This window comes from Protopterus annectens, chromosome 2.part0 (genome assembly GCF_019279795.1).
Source record: "Protopterus annectens isolate FY-2018-M chromosome 2.part0, PAN1.0, whole genome shotgun sequence".
Lineage (NCBI taxonomy): Eukaryota > Metazoa > Chordata > Ceratodontiformes > Protopteridae > Protopterus > Protopterus annectens.
The window spans coordinates 86,512,969-86,535,879 of record NC_056728.1 but is presented as its reverse complement, the minus strand read 5'-3'; positions in this window follow the sequence as shown (position 1 = coordinate 86,535,879).

Sequence of the window (22,911 nt, the reverse complement as noted above, 5' to 3'; positions counted from 1 at the left end):
CTGCAATGCACACATTCCATAATAGGTGGACATAATTGCTGGACAGGATCAAGAAGGAGGAGGTGCAAAATTGGAAGCAATGTTACCTTTGTCTGAACAAGCAAATAAGGTCACAGGTGTATTACAGGTGAATTACCCTAAGGCTAACTTTGAGTGCAAATTGAACACATCCATCAAGGCTAATCACAAGACCTTCCTCACATATGTCTGCAGTATCAGAGGGAACAACCAAATCTACTCTGTAGTGGTGGTCAATAACACCACATACACATAAGGCATAGATATAGCCAACCTGCTGCAGACAGGTCAAGTGTAATCATCACCCCCTGTCCCCCCATCAGTACACATGGACATGCACAGCACCTGCCCCCCTTTCCTCATCATCAGGAAGCAGGTCCATAATTCCCTCTCAAAGGCAACAAATGGAAGTCTCCATGGGGCCTGATACCATCCCTGGCTGCATCCTACACAACATCAGACATGAGCTCTCAGCTTCATTACACACTGTAGTCAACCAAAGCCTGAGCACCAGTGTCATCCCATCTGCACAGAGGACAGCCACTGTCATCCCTCTACACAAAGGTGTAGCAATCCACTGACCCAGCCAATCATATGCACATCAGCCTAACTAGCCTGATCTGCAAGGGCATGGAAGGCATTATCAAGGACCTTATAAACAGGAACATCGGCAACCTCAAAATGCTTGACCACACATACAAGGAGAGATCAGGCCTGTTAAACCTGGTTGACTTCTTTGAAGCAGTTAACAAACACAAGGATGAGGGGAAGATGATGCACACTGCCTGCCTTCACCTAGCCAAAACCTCTGACAATAATCCCCAGTCATCCATGATACATAAGTCTACACAACTAGGCATCAACCTGTATATTACCAGATCGGTAGCTAAGTGGCTCAATAATAGTACCAACTCAGTCAAAGTACTGGAAGCCACCTCTAGTAGTAAACTCTTACAGAGCAGTGTACCTCAAGGATTGGTCTGGGGGGGCCTGTACTGTTTGAGATATATGTTTCTGAAGTACAAGACAAAACCAGTGGTCTGTGGCTGACCAGGTTTACAGATGATTGCAAGCAGGCCACTGTCTTACATTCCCCTACTGATGTGAGCATCCTCCAAGAGGCCCTTACCCAAATTAATGACTGGTGCCAGAAGCATTGCCTCAAAGTGAATGCCAGGAGATGCATAATTTTCTCTGTTGTGGTAGATGTTATCTACACTAATTATGACAGTCTTAACAATGTACTGAGCATGCAATCAGGTGTGAGGTGACTTCGGCAGTAAGGTTGATTGCAACCTGACAGTTTCCCACCACGTTGGCACCATTTTACAGAAGGCTGTCTACATGGCCCACCTCACATATATGGGTATATCATCCAGGAATCAGGAGGCCACAACATCTCTGTACTCCACCCTTATCAAACATATTACCGAGTACAATGGCTCCTTTGGCATGTGCCTTGCCAACCAAATGCAGCAGTTGCAGAGACCACAGAGATTCCTGACCAGGCAAATCCAGGGTCAGCAACACGTTTCCTATACAGATAGGTTGAAAGCCCTATCCCTGTACTCAGTCTCATGCAGACTGATCATAGGTGACCTGTGTCTGGCATGCAAAGCCTTTTCCAAACCAGCCTTGATGGTGTTTCTGCATATCCTTAAGACAAACCTGACTTAAGCAACCCACATGCAAGGCTCTCACCTGGTCTGTGACATGAATAGTACTTGGTGGGATAGTTTATTGTCCCACACAATACACTGTCTGTAAAATACACTCCTTCCCCATGTCTAGCACAGTACCTCTATAGCCCTCTAGAAGAAGAAGCTGGATGACTGCATGGGAAACAGACAAGACACCCCTGGGATCCCTTGTGTGTCCCAGCTGGACAGGGGAAATAGGTGCTGACTTTGAAGGGACATGGCCAAAAGTCTGGGCTAGGCTTATGTGGGCATCCGGGCCAATAGTCTAGTATCATCCTATGAACCTACGCACTTAGTACTTTACATGTTTCCTGCATGTATTGCAGACTGTCCTGCAATGTTGTCTGAAATGGATATCTGTGAGTCTGAACTGTGTAGGTACTGCATTGATAGAGTATTCTCTTGCTCCTTCATTAGTTACTATAACATATTGTTAAACCTTGTCATTCTGTCTGTTCTGTATAGCGATAAGTCAGCTCTTACAGTTCTTGCATATGTACTTGGTGACACTGTATAGCTCACTCCAGTACCCTTGGTCTTGGTCACACTTACTATTTTGCTAATAGGCCCATCACACAGTAGGATTTATCACCCTTTGTTGAGGACCTTACAGTAGCTGTTAAAGAGATAGATTGTGGCAGTCAGAAATATCATAAAGTTTGGCCTGAAGGGCCCATAGGTAGCAAAGCTGTGTCAGACTTTACTAAGAGTTTTTGTGTGTGTGTGTGTGTGTGTGTGTGTGTGTGTGTGTGTGTGTGTGTGTGTGTGTGTGTGTGTGTGTGTGTTTGTGTGCATATATATCAACAAACATTATACTGCAGGCTATTAATTTACATATGTTGTCTTCCCCTCACAGGTGAACAATGGGGTTGGTGTCTCTCCCCCTCAGAACCTGATATCAGTGTCTTTGCAGACTCTGATGATGATGGTGGTCATAGTGAGGCACAGGTGAGGTTATAGGGGGCTGAATCTGTGCCATTGGTTGGTATCCCATTTTCATCCACAATGTCCCCGAGCACAGTCAGTATGCCCATGCATACCAAGTCCACAGCAGCCACAGATAATGGACAGTTGGAGGGTGGTGGCATGGAACAGGCTAGTGTGGTGACTATGGCAAGTGTGAGTGTAGACACTAGCCATAGCCAAAGAGCAGGTGAGGTCACACACAGGCAGATGGACAGGGGTGCTCGACAAAGGACTGCTGCCCATCAAGCCCCTGTTGCAAGTGTCACAGCAGGTGTCACCAGATACATGTTTCATTTTGTCATGGAGGTACAGATGCATACTGACTGCAACACCAGATAGATGCTCAGGGTCATGAATGCAGTGCTTCCTGTCATGTGTGATGACCTCCACAGAATTTGTGATGCTGTACGTCATTTTGCTGATTTTGTGGATAGATGGTGGGGTGAGACATTGTCACTGCTTGACCATGCAATGTCTGTACTTGAGCATGTGGTGGGAGTAGGGCATCAGCCACGTGGATGTAGGTCAGCTACAAGATCAGCTGAGAGACCACATGGCCATGCACATTCACACTCCCATAGTGGAAGTACTACCAGCACTACCGAAGGGAGGGTGCTGTCCACACTATACCAGAGCAGGCCATGGGCACATGGTCCTGGACAGTCCCATCAGGGATGCAGATCCAGCAGACAGCAGTCACCATCAGGGAGTAGTAATGCATCCGGCCTTGGGCCTGGTGGTGACAGTGAGACTTCTGGCAGAACCAGTTCTCATGTCCCTGGGGGAAGACAGTGAACTGTACATCCTGCCATGTACAGTCCACAGCTGTCCAACATAGCCCTGTGTAGGGCATCCACATGGCTTAATTGTGTACATACAAATACTCGCACATCTCTATCACAGGCTGGTCACCACCAGACATTAACAGCACCTCTGCATGGTCCAGTTGAACACCACCCCTCCAGACACACAGTCACACACACACACACACACACACACACACACACACACACACACACACACACACACACACACACACACACACACACACACACACATGCACACACGCACACACACACACACACACACACACACACACACACACACACACACACACACACACACACACACACACATGATGTCAACCATATGGCCCAGCCTAGGCCTCTGGCAATCCCACACCACACCTGTGCATGTGATGATACCTGTGCCACATCCCTGTTTTCCATACTATCGATGCAGAGACATGCTAATATGGGTCTGGTGTACAGGGTGAATATAGTACAGTGTAGTAATGTAGTGCTATGTAAGGTGCTGTCTTCTGGCAATAGTTATGGGGAAACATGGAGGTGTATGTACCATTATTTCTGTTAGTACTGCTGACTGACTATAGCCTCATGTACTGTATTCTGTTTGTGTTCCAGGTGCCTGTGTGTCTGCAGGCTGTGGGCCTGCTGACAGTAGCAATGATGAGTATGGCTGAGTGGAAACACAGTGACATTTTCATAGCCAAGGTACAGCTGTATATCTACATGTTTACCAGGTGTGTTTACATGCAACAGTGTGTGAGGGGCAATTGCGGCAGGCAGTGTGACCCTGCATACATACCCCTTGTCACAGTCAGCTAGCCTTCATACATGTCACCTGGGTGATCTGTAGTACCACAGGCTCATACATACAGAGGAGGTTACTTGAGTACTGGCACTAGGTCCCTCACAAGCTTAGCCATTGCTTTAACTGCAACAGAGTCACCTATCATCACTTGTTGCCCCTGCCATTTCTATCCCATCCACTCAACCTTGCTGCAGTTGATGAGGGCATGCATGGTACTGTGTATGACAGGTTTGGGGTATGTATTCCTGACACAGGTCAGCCTGTGTTAGTCTAACCTGACAACCACCAGCATGTGTGTCTGCTATCTCATATGCAAGTCTGGCTTCTTATGCTGGTAGTGCACACAGAGTCATAGTCCTGTACATGGGGCAGCTGTTGAAGGGCTCAGCACAGCCCCTACCTGCCCAGTCTTACAAACAATAGTGCTAGATACATAACACAAATACCACAGAGGTATTGTAGTGTTGGAGTGTCTGCCAATGCTATTCAAGTGGGTGACAATTGCAGGGGCAGTTAGGATTGCCAATTGTGGGTTCAGAAGCCCTTAACATGATAGAGCCATCTGACACACACACATACACACACACACACACACACACACACACACACACACACACACACACACACACACACACACACACACACACACACACACACACACACACACACACACACACACACACACTGCTGTATGGGGACAGGCATTGAAACACACATGCACATAGAGTTGACACTTCTCAGAGGAGATGATCCATCCATCTATATATGTACAATACAACATGATAAGACCATTGCATGCACCACAGTGGTTTGTATTAGAAACTGTGTAACTGTGCTTGTAAGGTGGATGACATCTGTATGGGCTGAAAATAGTTTTAGTTCACAGGGCCAATAGACATGCCTTCATGGATGGTGAGATTTTGTATCAGCATGATAATGTTTCAGTCAGGTACAATGGCTGATGCTGGCATATGTGTCACTATGGTAACTGTGACATATTTGGCAATGATATCACAGGAATGCTCATTGTTAGGGGACACAGACCACATATAGGTTGCAAACATCTGGATATTCCATGTACATCTGTACAGATGACTGGTATGGGCTGTATAGTGCAACATGGTGTATGTGAGGCAGATGCCATTAATGGGCTCTTTAAAGTAATGCCATGGGTAGGGGGTCAACAGAACTTGAAATGGCATAACCTACACACACAATAGCCACAGGGGATATGCTTCACACACACGCTACTATAGTTGTCAGTATTGAGATTAGAACCCCTACCTACCTAATTATTTGTACTATAGTATTATGCAGTTATTGCACACGCAACAGAGCTTAGCAGGCTGGCAAGTGTATACAGGTTCTTCTACAGTGAATGACATCAGCAGGCCTTGTAAAGTAGGGCAATGGGAATTGTACTGGGTGGTATATGCCTCAAAATGGTATAACCCACACCCTCAGAGGATATGATTCACACACACACACACACACACACACACACACACACACACACACACACACACACACACACACACACACACACACACACACACACACACACACACACACACTCACACACACTCACACACACTCACACACACTCACACACACTCACACACACTCACACACTCACACACACTCACACACACTCGCACACACACTCACACACACTCGCACACACACACACACACACACACACACACACACACACACACACACACACACACACACACACACACACACACACGCATACACACACATACACACACACAGTATCACAGTTGCCTGTATTGAGTTTAGAACCCCTACCTATTTAGTTATATGTAGTAAAGTGTTACGCGCCACAGAGCTTATAGGATTTAACAGTGTCCCATGTTACTTTTGAGCTGAATTATATCAAGAGCCCCTGTAAAGTATGGCAATGGGAAATGTACTGGGTGGGAAGGGCATCAAAATACATTACCCTACAAACATACACACTTACAAACACCTTCACACACATGCACATATATTTGCCAGAACTGAGAGTAGAACCCCTGACTATATAGTTTTTTATACTATACTGTTACGTAGTTATTACACATGATATGGAGCTTATAGGGCTGAGGGCTCTCCAAAGGTACTTAGGAGGGGAATGACATCAGCAGGACTGCTAAAGTAGGGTACTGGGATGTGTTGTGGGTGGGAAAGTCCTCAAAATACATTATCCTACAAACATGCACACTTACAAACACTTTTACACACTTTTGCTGGAATTGAGAACAGAACCCCTACCTATCTAGTTATTTGTACTTTACTGTTACATAGTTACTACATGCCCCACAGTGCTTATAGGGTTGAGAGCTGTCCAAAGGTACTTCTAAGGGGAACAACATCAGCAGGACTGATAAAGTAGGGCACTGGGAAGTGTATTAGGTGGGAATGGCCTAAAACTATTTCACCTACTAACAAACACACAAACTTATAAGGACTGAGATTAGATCCCTAACCTATCTACTTATTTGTACTGTAGTGTTATCACATGTGCTACAGAGGTTATAGGGTTGACAAGTGCCCAAAGGTACTTCTAATGATGTGAATAAATCATGAACGAACCACCATGGACATCCAAAAACTCTTGAAATAATTTATTAAAATGAACCCTCAATAAAAATCCTTTTCCTTGTAGAAAAATATATAAAACACAAAAAGGTGCACCATTCAGAATGGATAAGTACTTTCAGGATTTTCCTTCCTCAGATCCTGTTGCAACTGAAAAAAAAATGTCCCATTAAAGGAAGGCTTAACCAATCAAGAAGTTCACACAGACTGACACCTCTAGTGTAAGCCAGAGGTAAAACATTGTATCAGGACATGATGGTAAAGTTACACTCTCCCTAGAATCCAGTCAGTGGAAAAACTTCAAGTATAAGTTAAAACATCACTCCACTAGGTGTGCATTTTGATTATGTTACAAAGCTTTTTTGCAAACTGATACTAGGAAACATCTTTCAAGCAACCAGGTACCTTAAAATGTTCAAATTGTAGCTGCTGTGTAGATATTCATTCAGAGAGTAATATCTTTAAGCACCCCACAACTAATAAAGAATATGTTTTTAATTGTTCAGAAAATTGTAATACTATTAATGTTATATATTTAGCCACCAGTTTTTCCTGCCCATCGTTTTACATTGGAAAAACTACAAGGAAATTAAGAGAACATATAGTTGAGCATAAATCAGCTATTAGAAGAAATGTGAACACTAATGCTTTAAGTAAACATATCTCTGATAAGGGCCAGGAGCACCAGTTTAAGTTTAGAGCTATTGATGTAATATATAATAATAACAAGGGTGGTAATATTAATAATATTGTTGAAATTAAAGAATATGAATGGGTAGTTAGATTACAGACAGATGTATTACCTGGTTTAAATAATGATGTCAGCCTGAAACTGGTTTTAGTTAAAAAACAGGCTGAAAGCTTATAGATTGTTTCTACATATGTTTTTATACACATATATGTGTATATATATATATATATATATATATATATATATATATATATATATATACATATATTTTTTTTTTTTTTTATGTGTTTGGTTATAACTTTTAAGTGAGGATTATGGGGGCGGGGGTGAATGGGATTTTAGTGAGAAGCTGGCTGCGATCATGTGTCTTTGTAAAAGCTCCTATTTAAATGTTGTATCATTCATTGTTATAATAGTAGCACTGATGAAGGGTGTTTGTAACCTGAAACCTTTGCAAATAAATGTTTGGTTTCTTTGACATTGGATTATTTGGGGTTCTATCAATGAACCAGCTTGATACCCATCAGGTAACATATGGATTGCTGCTTAGTTGACAGATGTCATGTACTATGGACAAGTGGGGAATGGTGTGTAAGCCTTCGGTCATGTTATGGTGGCCAGAGTGCACCATCTTTCCCTCATCCATGCCTTTGTTGGCTGCCTCAGGAAAGTCATCCAGAGTTCACTGACATAACTCCCCTGAGGATGGCAGACTGTGTAGGGTAATGCATTTGGATTTTGCCAATGTCCCTGTTAATGTGATCCACAATAATCCATTGCATGGCCTTGAAGATCAGGCTAGTCAGGCTGATGAGTCTTTCATTTCCTGGATCGGTGAACACTCCACCTTGGTGTGAAGGGATGACAATGGCTGTCCACCACTTGGCTGTGACATAGACAGTACTCAGGCTGTGGGTGTGTATGGTGCATAATGATGCTGCCAGTTCATGTCTTGGTTCATGTACTTTGCAGCCTGGGATGTATTCAGGCCCCATGGAGGCTGTTCTCTTGACTTTGAGAGGGCAGTGATGCCCTACTCCCTAGTGATGAGGGTTGGGTGTTCAGGTATTGGGGATGTCCTGCTTTCCTGATGGGGGGGCAGAGGGGAGACATTTCCACTGAATCTGTCAGCTAGTGGAGTGGCTATATCTATAGGATTTGTGTATGTGGTGTCCTTGACCACCTGTTCTGCACAGAACTGGGAGCTTCCTTTGGGAATGCAGACGTATTTGAGGAAGACCTTATGATTGTCTTTCTTAGATGTGGGCAGTTTGGACTCAGGGTTGCCTTTAGTGGATTTCACTGGTGCTCTTATTTGTTTGTTCAGGCTAAGGCGTAATTACTTCCAATTGTGCACCTGCTCCGTCTTGGTCCTGGACAGCAATGTTATCCTTTTGGTATATAGTTACTTTATTGCAGATGTTTGTATACAGGTTAATTCTCCCTTGCAGATGGTGATGTTGTCCTGTCAGGTATTCCTGATTCCATGCATCTCTATCTATGTGCTGGCATGCTAGTTTTGTGTATATTCGGAAGTTGGTGCCTGTTCATCTACTAGGGTAGGTGGCTGTTTAGCTGTTTATACCATCCCTCTTGTGGCTGTGATCAGCTTGTGGGACATTTTCCTTTTACCAAGGCTAGTAGTGGGTCAGGAGAGATTTTTATATGACATGTGACCACTTTTCTGTCGGATCTTGCCAGGGAGGATGATACCATAGGGGTGTTGCAGTAGTTGATCATGTTGGTTACTGCCAAGTCCGACATAGGTCTCACATCTTGTGGGGGTATCAAGTGGCTGTCCTAAGGATGTAGCATTGATAAGATGGGGGCAACTCTGTGCATTTCTGTTCTGCCATGGTTGGATTCCCAATCAATGTTTGGGTAATACACCTTTGTCAGAGGCCTGAAGGCCAAGTGAGACAGGTGCAGGCCATCTTTAGCAAGGCAGTGTGGTCTGTCGATCATATGTTCCAAGGCTTCCAGACTGCAAATCTGCCTGTGATGACACCAGTAAGGGAGCCAAGTGCTACTGACAATCATTTTCTGTTTGCATTGAGCGTTAGGGACATACCTGCATGGGACACATATTCAGCAGGCTGAATCATGTCATTCTTCTTATAGTCTAGGGAGGTACATCTGACATCGTTCACACCAACATGGACCAGGCCAGAGTGATACCTATACCTGTTGTGGGGTGACTTGAGTGCATGTGTGATATGGCAGATTATGGCACCTGACAAACAAGTGACCATGACTTTCTCCTTATCCTGCCTGGTGAGAGGCACATCTGTGTGTCTCCCAATGGAGTCTTCTATGAGTAATATGTTGGGTGTATGGTAGGGCCTTAGTGTTTGCAAGACCCTGGTGTGTGGACTCTGCATGGTGTGTGGTGTGTAGATTTGTGGAATTCTCATGTGTTTTTGCCTCTGAGGTGTCCTCTGTTTGGGTTTTTGTTTTGTTGTGGACCTCCGCTTACATAGGTGCATGCTGTGTAATTGCAGGTGATATTTATTGCCTCCATACACTGCATGGCACCTATGTTACTGCACAATTTGTTCTGGTGTGCACATTCCCCATTTGTCTGGCCAGTGGTTCCCCTTCCCCTTATGTGTGTCTCTTTGTCCTTCTATAGTCCAGTCACAGACTTTGCCCACAATGGCTGCTATGTATTTGTAATTCTGGTGTGAGTGGGGTAAATGCCGTAACATCACACACATGGTTATGGACTTCACACCTCTGAGTGTACCTATTTAGCAGGTTGTCCATCATTCCATCACTACATCTGCTGTGATCCTCAGACTGTTTGTGTTATTTATATGTTATTATGAGGCTACATGTTGGCCTAGCTGTCAAACCACCACAGACTGACATCTGGACAGGCCCATATATGACAGTCAGACAAAGGCCCACACATGGGGACAGGGTATTAATACTGTTCTGCCAAACATAAACATTTGGGAGACCAGTTTGGTATTTGCTTGCTTTCTCTATGATGTCTGCTTCTCCATTGTCTGCTATTGATGTTTTGACATGACCCTTTCTTCTTTTGCATATAGTTGGCAGGTGAACGCAATGTTAGGACAAGCAGAACACATATACAAGGCATATTTGTGCTCCTTCTGTGACAACCTGTCATTCCAGGGGTATGGATGTTGGCCAGTGACATTTGTCAGTGCTGACACAGTAAGTTGGCAGCCTTTTATAACCTGGCAGTACACTGACCTTCAGGTACTTGCTGTCCTACTATGCACCATACCTCCTGACTTTTTAGAGCCAGACATCTGGATGACACCATAAGTAATTTGGCTACAAAGGGATACATATAGGGACCATTGCTAACTATCGGCCTTGCAAACCTAGAAAGGTGATACAATAATAGGTTTTGCATTAGCATGCATTTTCCTAAAGGGTATGAAGCCTGAAACTACAATCTGTCTTTATTTTCTGACTTTAGCCTTTTGTGATTTGCCAATGATTTGCCACAAAACCACAATGTCATGATAAACAGACCATAAATATGATGCAAACCTCTGGACAGTCTGCAAAAAGTCTGTACAGTTCAGAGGTATGCTAGGCACTGTGTAGGTTACTCTGAGCTGTTTACTGTCCATATATGTGGCCCCCTGTCCCTGACCTGTCCAGCTTTCCTGCAGTAACATATATTGACATCTGGACAGTGTGTACAACTCCTACTGTAGCTGTATTTGACATGCAAAGTAGTTGGCAATGCAGTTCTTGGAACATGGACCTTGTCAACCACAGTACTGTACCTAGGCCACTAAGACACCACAGCCAGGAGTAAGTGCAGGCCACATACTGACAGTATTAACCACACATATACATAGCTCATTGACCTCTGCATACTATGGACATGCAACAAGTTATCTAGTTGTCTGGGACAGCCCTGGGAATGTGTACTCTGCTGCTAATACCCTACAAATATTAATGCTACTGCATTTCTATGGGAACATGGGTGTGTGGGGGGCACTCCTGTTAACTGTCCTCATTTGCACAGACTGTGCTGATGTTCCCTTTATATTTTGGTTCCATTTAGCATAGTATTGTGCCTGTCCTGGAAAATACAGGCATATCACGAAAGACCACAGGTTAGATTGTAATGGCAGACATTTGGGTTTCAGACTTCATACCCTTCAGAGCCTTTCTGCAACTGCAAGACCTGCTGTGATATCACTGTGAAAGTCTGTATGGGAATATTTCATCATTGTCCCCATTTGTGGGCCTTTTCCAGACATTTCTTTATGGTTTTCTATATCTGACTTGCTGGGTGAGGCTGAGGGGTGAGTATGGGACCCCCATATTGACATCCATGCATATGACCTAAGATCCCCCAGTTAGGTAGCCCCTCAACATATACTGCAGTGATATTTGTCACCTAGAGGACTACTGCATACTCTGGGGAAGCCAGTATGTGGCGGACCTTTCCTGTTGTCCCAAATAGCTGTCAGTTGTCTGCTGCTATCCCGGTAGGCCACCCCATTCCTTTGCATGCATGCAGCGATACCATAGCTATGCTACCACAATGTATTACTCCATTCATTTATTGTTAAGAAGACTGACTTACCTTGTGCCTGCAGTAGTTGTGAGGATGGTGCTTGAGGGCTGGCTCTGTCATAGGTTCATAGGTTCATAGGTAGGTACTAGGCTATCGGCCCAAGGGCCTATGTAAGCCTAGCCAACAAGGTTTCCTGGCTTACGCCACCCAAGAAAGTTATTTTCCTGTGCCACTGTCGAGCAGAGACACAGAAGTGATTCCCGGGGTGTATTTCTTATTTCCCATCCACTCATCAAGATTTTTCTTGAAGAGTGCTAATGAAGAACTTTGCTTGACATAGATGGGTAGCCTGTTCCAGAGTATGGGAAGTCTCTGGGACAGAAATCAATCCCTCCAGCATGTCCTGTTTATTGTGGTGACAAGGTTTAGGTCCCTAGAGCGTGTAGCTCAGAGGGATTGGGATTTCTTTAGGTGTAGCATGTCCAACAGCTCTGGGTTTCACATAGCTTTATATGTTAGGCAGAGATCACCTCGGAGTAGGTGATATGCTGTGGAGTAAAGCTGGAGTTTTTTGAGGCGGTCAGTGTAGGGCATTTGTTTGAGGCCAGTAATCCTCTTTGTGAGGTACTTCTGTGGCCTTTCCAGCTGCTGCAGATGTCTTGTGAGGTACATTCCAAAAGGGGCGCTGTACTCTATAATGGGTCTAATGAGTTTCGAGTAGAGGGGATCTACTGATGCATGCAGTACACAGCCTATACATGGTAAGATACAGGTAGTATGATGTGTGTGGCATCCATTTTACTGTGTGTGAGAGTCAGAGAGAGGTGTCAGCCCCTGGGTCCCTACAGTGTCAGTGTGTGTGCTATGTGTTGCCTCTTTGCCAAGGCCTGGGCATACTAGGCATGCCTCTGTCTGCCTACAGGAGCAGGCTCAGGGGGTTCCTCCTCCAAGTCCCCCTATGCCTGTGGGAGTCTTGGCAATGGTGGGGTGCTGTGTGGGTCTTCCGTGTGATGCTCCTGCTGCAGCTGTTTCCACTGTATCATACTGTGTAGCATGGAACATAGTATGAACATATGTGCACATGTGGCTGGAGAGTACTGCAGGGCTCCACCAGATATGTCAAGGCAGTGGAACCATGACTTGAACATCCCAAACACATTCTCTATAATGTTCCTGGTTTGTGCGTGTGCTTCATTATGGCTTTCTTCAGTGTGTGTGGGTGCATTTCTGATGGGTGTCATCATCCATGGCTCCAGTGCACAGCCAGCATCCCCCACCAGATAGCCATATGGGATGTCCCCCCTGGCAAATGCCTGGTACAGCTGTAAGGCATGCCAGATGTGGGAGTTGTGATAACTACCAGGGCTGTGAGCACACACGTTCATGATAATGCCCTGGGCATTGCACATGACCTGGCAGTTGATGGACTGATAGCCCTTGCGGTTGACATAGACTCTACCTTCTTCACCGGTTGGTGCCTTGATGTGGATGTGCATGCAATCTATGGCACCCAGTACCTCTGAATAGTTTGCTACATGGAGGAAGAGATGCATATTGATAGTCCTCTCCTCAGGGGGTGCTGGGGAAATAGAAACCGCGGAGCTCCAATCTGCTTACACCAAGCATGACACACACCCTTTTCATGTCAGCTGCTTCTCCTGCTTACACCACAGCATTATAGCTCCTACGCAGTTAGGTGCAGGTGGACATGGTCTCCCATTTTGCTATTCAGTAAATTTAGCTCATTTGCATACCCCACTGCCTTAGTCCCTTGTTACACCACTACATCAGAGCCTATCTCATTAGCTACCACTATTACCTGTTACTGTTTTGGTTCTGCATGCTACCCACTATAGTGACAAAATTCATATTTCACATAAAATTGTTTTTTGCATGTTTTTTTATTTTTTGCACGATCTTGTTTGCCTGCTGCTGTGTTATGCTTAAACCACCGATATCGGCCAAAAAATAATAAAGTTTGATTTTTATAATTTTGAAATGGTTTTGCATGTCAATGGCCATATTTTTGGCCATTGGCATAGCTAATGCTCATAATACATGCTTTACTTTGAGCTGTCATGCCCTCGTTTTGATTTTTGCAGAAATGTACATGGTTAGTAACCAAATACATTTCTGCAGTGGACACTGCTCTGACGCGGGTGTCTGTCTGCTTACTGAATCACTAATTCACCTCATTTGCATGGTTTTCACCAGTAAATGAAGTAATTAGTGTTATTCAGTGGTGTTCATGTTAGAATAGGGCTGGGAGGCTCGTGCACACCCCCAGCCTTGTTTACTGGATCGCTCGGCAGCCATATTCTGTGCAATAGCTGCTACACTATTCTGGCACAGAGTTTTACTCCGTACAGGCTTTATTGAATCCCAGCCTATATCTATAGCTATATAGATATGTTTATACCTTAGCAACATACATTGTGATAAACATGTTACAAAATATCTATATGCGCATTTATATCTATATATGAAGGTGTGTATATGTATAGATATATCTTAGCAACATACACTGCGGTAAACATGCTTATTAGGCACAGAGTATTGTTAATTTATTTAAAACTATTCTTCATGTGTCATAATCATCCTTATATTATCACCACTCTGTGGGTTGCAGTCTAGAATAAGCTGTGCCTGGGCAAACAGATAATCATCCTTATATTATCACCACTCTGTGGGTTGCAGTCTAGAATAAGCTGTGTCTGGGTAAACAGATAATCATCCTTATATTATCACCACTCTGTGGCTTGCATTCTAAAGTGAGCTGTGCATGGGTAAACAGCCTTACCATAGCAGTTATATAGATTTCTGATTCCCAGATGTCCATGATTTCTCAGTTTGTATAGGCTAACAAGGAATCTCAAAGTCCGGCCATATTCCAAAACAGTATTCCACTCCAGTTCACTGCAAGATCTGAAATCTTGCAGTTAAATTGAATTACAATGTGAAATTATGAATAATGGAGTAGTTGCCTGTTATAGTCAACATTAGTAATGGAAAGTACCATAGAAAGCCAACACAGTGCTTGTACAAATGTATAATTATGCAGCTCTACTATAATAATAATTTAAAACATAGTTTGCCAAAACAAATGTATAATTATGCAGCTCTACTATAATAATAATTTAAAACATAGTTTGCTAAAACAAATGTATAATTATGCAGCTCTACTATAATAATAATCTAAAACATAGTTTGCTAAAAGAGACATTATAAAAAGGGGATTTAGGGTGCTAGGAAATGAAAAAAAATATATGCCAGGCTCTTGTAGAGAAGCCTCTTCATTGCTCATATATTCCTTCAAATATCCTTATATTTCCTACTCCTTCACTTCCTATTCCTCGTCATTGCATTCAACCTGAATTGTTATGCTTTTCAACACCAAAATGTTACAGAGAGCATTCTCAACACTATAAATCTCCACTTATTCAGATTCCCCTCTCCAATTTATTTCTATAAAAAGTTATAGCAAATCTGTTTCTCTATTTTCTCTGTACTCATGCCTTTCAGTTAAAGACTTACGACATCTTCTGCACTGTATGCTTTATTCAGAAGTTCACTTTTTATTCTCACATTTACCTTCCTTATCCATATTGCTTTTTTATCTTTTTTCATATCTTTTATCTGCATACTTTCTTTTTGCTTTTCCTTGATTTTATACTGGTGTTTTTTTTTTTTCTTCCTTTTCTGTTATTTCCGTAATACAAAATTCTGTCAACCACCTTTGTTTCTACTAATGGAGGTGTACCATCTTTATTACTTTAGTTATGTATTTCTGTCTCAGGTACCAAGCCTTCATTCTTTTCTCTGTCTCTTTTAACTAATTCTATATACACATTGTAATACTTTTTGCATCTCACCTATACTGCCATCTCACATCTTCATTTGCTCTTCTTCCCCCTTTAATTTTAGATCAAAATGAAACTTAAACATATTTAATTTTCTGCTTTAGTAGCTCCCACTGACTGACACAGACTTTATACTATGGTATGCATAATGTTCTAAATTCTTTCCTATGATGCTGAAAAAAATCTCTTCTTAACTTACAATCAGAGCAAGATTCATCAGTCAAGTTTACAGTAATCCTGATTACATTAAAAGAGAGGCAGTGTTTTACATAAGATCTTAAAACTGCGTGGGTAAGGAAGTTTGCCATCAGTATATTTAGAGATGAATGCATGTGAGATTAGAGGTTTGCCCTGCAAAATTTATATTTTTCTTTTCTTGTGACAATTGACTTTGTTTCTTTTTGACTTTTTCATGTATTACCATAGTAATGCTAAACAACTTGAAGAATAGCTGAGGATCCCTTACAGATTCGTTTCCATACTTGCCTTCCAGTTTATCAAGTGTAAACACCATCTGATAACAATAATGTGAACTTTCTCAAGATTCCTTAATTATAAATATGTACTCTGTCATTGTAGTGTATTACCCTTGTGATATGCATTCTCCTTTGTTTTTGGAGCTGTCATTCTTTTGGTTAGTAAGACATGCTTCCGTCTTCACATTTTTAGTTTTCCTGTTTGCTTTGACCCCCTCACCTTTATCTAATAAGCAGTTAAAATTCCATACCCATGTCCTATACAGTTATTTAATGAACAATGCCCACCTTAGTAAACATATTTTTTTTCTTTTTGTTTTCTGGATGAAAATTATTACTAATCTTAGAAATGTTCATTTTATACCTGAAAAATCACCACAAAGCTGTACCTGCACTAATATTTACAAAGTGCAAGACTACATAATCAATATCCAGCCTGCATAATGTTGTCATTCTTTATTACCATACTGTTTTACCTCCTTATATATCATCATTTCTTTTTTTTAATAATTTTTATATCTTGTACAGGTTTAATAACAGGTTTCTCATTCTTAGTTTTACCCATATTTTTTTACCGGAGCTTGTCCTTTACTGTTTCTTATTTCTGTTTGTATTAATTAGTTTTTCCATGTGTTGTTGCTACACTTTTTCCATATCTACTTCCAGGCCTTTCAGTACACTTTCATCCCCCTACATTTAAACACTGCAAGAACATATGCATCACTCTACAGCTTCCCTTTTCACCTCTTTTATTGCCTTATTTTGCATTTTTTCCTTTTTCCTCATTTATGTTTTGTCTTTCTCTCTGTCCTTGTTTGTGTGCACTAATCACACAAACTTATCTGTTTCTTTTATATTTGATAAGTCTGGCTAGGAATGTGTTTTTTCATTACATTTTACTTTCCATTATGGGAACTCCTGCTCTATCTTCCATTCCCTTACATGCTACACATTTTGTAAAACATATTTTAATAACATATCTTGCTCACCCCACACATAAAAGATTTCTTAACAATGATGAACAGTTTTACACTCTGCAGACTGAAGTCCATTTCTAACCTTTACCTTTTATAATCCATATGAAGCTTTGTTATTCTTTTTTTTTAATATTGAACCATATTCTCTTGACTTAACTGATTCAGTCTAAAAGACAAATTATACGATTTTATTGCCTTTAAAGCCATATTTTAAAAGGTAAGCTGTTTCCATAGCATGTAGCCTTTTTTTATTCTAGTCTGCAGACCAGTTTAATATCTTCTTTATTCATGAAACATACTTCTTAAATTGATTTTACTCAAGTATGCTAGACAGGTAACCAGTTCTGTTGCATAGAAGGATAAAGCCCTAATAATGCTGCAGTGGCTAAAGTTTGAATAGCAGCTTGGGCACCTGTAGAAGCTGGTGGGGTAGGATGAGAGTAAATGCCTGTAGCTGGCTTGCCAATCCTAGGAGGAGAGAGCATGCTCTGGCTCACCACATGTTTGACACCTAGTGGGCACACTGAATGTTTTATCCCATTAGCCTAAGGAGGCTGTACTGCAGAGTGCAGGTGCACAGTAAGTCAAGCAGAATACAGCATGCTTCCCCATTAAGATCAGTACATAGTGGAGCTCAAAACGTTCACCACAGGGGAGGGGATGCTCCTTCAGTGGAGATGGTGGGCTGCCCTGTGGGACCAGCAAGTTGACCCACTCCATACCACCTATGCAGTAGTTGAGCTAATAGGGCTTCATAGGCAAGAATGAATAGGCCAAATAAATGTCCTTACATTAACTGCTGTAGTATTCATTACTTATGGGATTCCCTGCCATCTAGCCTGTCGTCCAGCCAGTCTACCAAAGTCTACCACTGTCTTAAGGTATGCTGAATGTCACCTACACACTCCTCACTTAGTACAGAGCATAAAGGTGATGTTCAGGTGTACCATCCTCAGAACTGATTGCCCCAGTATGAACAGCAATCCAAGGAAAACCAAAGAGAACCTGCACATCCAGGAAGGAAAAAAGACTAGGGGGATGGAGGGAGGGACTCCACTGCCTAGACACTCTCTTTATCCTAGAAAATGCTGACGTCTGTGCGGTCATTGAAACATGGTTTAAAGCTGCGGAGAGTGCACCAACAGTGCAAGGTTGTAATGCCTTCTACACATTTAGGCCAGCTACTTCACAGGCAGGGACTAAAGCTGGAGGTGTCTCTATTTACATTAAAAATAAATATACTTCAAGGCTCGCCAAACAGGACAATGCACTTGAGCTGTACCATGTTCAAATCACCATAGGTAAAATTCAATACCACTTCCTTCAAGCTATAGGTCCCCCCTCTATGACCCAGGAAACCCATACCATTATTTAAACTTATTAGAAAGACTAACCATCCAACCCTATACCATATTCATGGGTGACTTTAATTACTCCAGTATTAACTGGGAATCCTATACGACACCAAATGTACATGAACAGAGATTCCTGGATTTTTGTAAACACAAACTTCCTGGACCATATAGTCAATACACCAGTCAGGGGTGCAACCATACTGGATCTGGTCCATATTTTCAAATGTTGTGCACCTTTTTTTGTCTATATTAAGGTCTTGCTGTGTTTAATTATGGTGGTTGCCAAAAAAGCAATTACTAGAAAATGTTGTCCACCAATTTTGGTTGCTTTCCCAAAGATCCATGGTAGTATTGTGGAAGTGTCTATATTACCCGATCAAACATTTAGATTAGCGAATACCTAAACATTGAACTGGTAATATCAAAAAATCAAAACAGCGAATGGCCAATTTAACGTAGGGGAGAATTCCCTCGGCTGCAAAAAAAAAAAATTTAACCAAAATTAAGTTGGGGCTTTACCCCCCCCCCCCCCACCCACACCCACTAACTAAATATACCAGCTCTGAGATCGCTCTACAGTGGGGAAAGGGACAAAATCTGCATAATGGCCAAGGGAATTCTTTCCCTGCATTAAATCGTCCGTTTGCAGTTTTTTGCTTTCGTTATTACCAGACTGACATTTAGGTATTTGCTAACCTAAACATTCGATCAGGTAATAGGAACCCTTGTGAAGGGCTTTCAACATCTTGAATCACTAGCCTGACTGTTTATCTTTTTTTTCCCAAGCACAGTGATTGCAGCAAACACATAACTATAACTGGCTCCTCTCCTCATTTCTCCAGGACAAGACTAACGGCAGGCCCGATCGAGCAAACTCTGTTAGACATGTAGCGGAAGTTCTGAAAAACATAGTCACTGTAAATGTGTACCACTGCAGTGCATGATGATATAAGGTATAAACTGTAAGTAAAATTGTTCCTTGTGTACAAATGGGATAACTACAACTGCACTGTCACTGCGCATGTATGCAGCAGTTGCCTGGGGTATTGAAACCTTATGGAGGTGCTGTATTCGGTTCCACCTGTATTTCAGCAGCTTTGCTGCAGGAATGAAAGTTTTCAGTGTGAAATGACTGAAGCTATTACCAACTAAGTGGGGAACACCACTTTATGCTGGAATGGCCCATGCGCTCCACTGGGCTATGTCACAGCAGTTAAGTTCAGCATTGGCATACCCCAATGGTACACATCAATGTATAATTTCTACTATTATTGGTATATAGAGAACCAAATGCTATATAGGACTGGGATAGACTTCCATGATACCTTATCAGCCTGAACTGTGTGAGGAAAACTGGGGACTTAGTTTGGAATCAGGCCTAGTGTAAGAGCTCAAGGTAGTCACAAGATTACACAGTAACATAATGGAATCAACAACACCTCAGACAGTGTAAAAATATATTTAATATCAAAGCTTTTGAAACAAACTTTTTCATTGCAAGTTGGCGAAGCTTTGCTATTAAATATGTTTTTACACAGCTTGAGATGTTGTTGAACTCCATTGTGTTACTGTTTTTTGGACTATTTTTCAGTTGAAACTCACTTTTGCTAACTGGGAACCATTTTTTTTGTTAGTCCCAACATACTTAAGTTGCTTAGAATCTGGGCATACATATCATGAATAAAATCTGCAAATTCTGCAGAGCTTTCTTACATTTGAAATCAACTAGTTTGCAAAATACTAAACTATTAACAGCATACCAACAGTTTTAAGCAATTGTAATCCAGATGGATGGACCCAAATTGCAAACCTGCCTTTTGTTAAAAGTATTTAATTAAAATGTCATAAAGCTAAATTAAGTAATGACAACAGCAAGCAATAAAACAAGTATAGCAGCTGAAGATGACGATCATTTTCTCTACTCTCCTGTAGCAGCTCTTTTTAGCTTTGCTTTCTAGTCTTCTCGTCCATGTTGTACACAATGTTTCAAGTAGTTGTCTTCATCTGTGTGTTGCTCAGTAGCTTAGATTTTTGTAATAAATAGAAATACTTACATATAAGAGTAGAAATCAATGCAGGATTCCAACTTTTCTAGAATAAAGTTGTCTGTATACCCCTAGCCAAATAGGAAAGAGGCAGACACAGAGGCAGATTGGACCTAGAAGATGGCCAGCATATTTTTCTGCATCAGCGTACTTTTATGTGCCGAATCTATAATTCTCACTGCTTCAACTACCAACTTTAAATAACACTTGTAAGCAGTAAAAGAGTCTGTCTAAGGGCTTCAGTAACAGTCAGCATGTGTAAATGCACAACCGTGCTTTAAAGCACGAAGGGGTAAGTTGCAAGTCTACAAAGAGTACTTCTCATTGACTCAGTTTGTAAATGAAAATATCATTCCTAAGGGGCAAAAACTATGTCTTCACCTGTGTAGCTCAGAGTAGAGATTAGGCCTAGGTAGCATTCCCTTAAACAAGTTAGCATGTTCTTACAAGAGGGTAGATAGACACAGTTTAACCAGGAGGAGGCAGGAAAAGGATGATGCACTTCGTTAAGGAAGATGTGATTGGACTGGGAACTGTCCTGTTCAATACAAAGGATGTGATTGGACTGGAAACTGTCCTGTTCAATACAGAGGATGTGATTGGACTGGGAACTGTCCTGTTCAATACAGAGGATGTGATTGGACTAGGAACTATCCTGTTCAATATAGAGGTAGAGAAAGCGACTGGTGGTAAAGTACAATGCAAGAATAAAGAAAAGGCAAGGCAAGTAAAGAAGAGAAAGGAAGCATTACACAGGAGTGAAGATATTAGCAAGACAGAAGGCAAGGCAGGCATAGACCAGAGCAAGGTATGAAGCAAATGCATGCAAACTAAAAGGACAATAAGCTGGGAAGAGAACACAATGGATCAGAGGGAAAAATTAATCATGAGTAAAAGAAAGAAAGAAAAGGAGAAGGTGAAGCAGCATCGGCATGCATGTAACACAATGTGCCAACGTGATGGATTACACTGGGAAGTTAGGTGATGTACATGAGATAAGCAGGTTCAAGACTTCTTATGACTTCAGTGATAGAAGGTATGTTGTATGCTGTGTATGTGAATGGATCAGTGAATTATTTGTACTGGAAAAGGACAATTCGGCTCTGAAGGGATATAGCAACAAACAGGAGCAATAGAAAAGATAGAGAACCTGGAAAATGGTGTAATAGTAGTAAGGCCAAGATTCTGGCAAAATGTAGGCACAAAACGGAGGTGAGAGGATGTTGGCGGCCTGGCATTAATGTAAATCACTGGCTTTTTAGACAGATAGTAGAGGAAAGGTATTGTCATTTACATCTCAGCAGCTTAATTGATGCAAAGTATTACTGCCTGTAGGGTCACTGTAGGAGTCGATTGTGAGTGAGAGATTGTCTTCTAAGGGATGCAGGTCTGTTTTAAAAGACTCAGAGAAACCTGACATGGTTTCCTCCTGACAGTAGTGGAATGACTGTTCAGGTAATACTTACCTTTAGTTGTCAGTCACCATAGGACAAGGTTGGCTCAAGGAAGCTTTTGAATGGGGCTTACATTTGAGAGACAGAGTCATGATTTTGTTCAGAAATTAAGTGGCTTCAGTTAGCCATTTTTGGTATCCATGATTTTAAGAATCTTATTAGGCATAACCACTCCAGATGCTGTCGCATACAGATAAGTCACATTTTCTATCACCTATTTTATTCCTTAAGCCATCACATGAAATAATGAACAGAGTGATGCATTTTGCTTGAAATTGCAGCTGTATGTTTATTTCTTTCAATCTAGCTTGATCATTTGCTATACCTCCCAACTCACTGATTTTTAAGCATGTTGTCAGGTAATAACCTTAAATTATTTGATCTGTTTGCCCACTGACACTTGTATTACTAACAATAAAAGTAATTGATGCTATTCATTATAAAATTCAGATTGATACTATGTGTCTTTCTTATTTAAATTTGAAGACGTTTCAGAAGATCGTTATGAGGAATGGGACTTTGTATATTTTAATTTATGATTTTTCCTTTTCTGAAGTTATGACCTACTTTGGCTATTTACTTTTTACTGGCCATCATCAGGGATATATTGTTTGATGCAGCACTGCAGTAGATTGCAG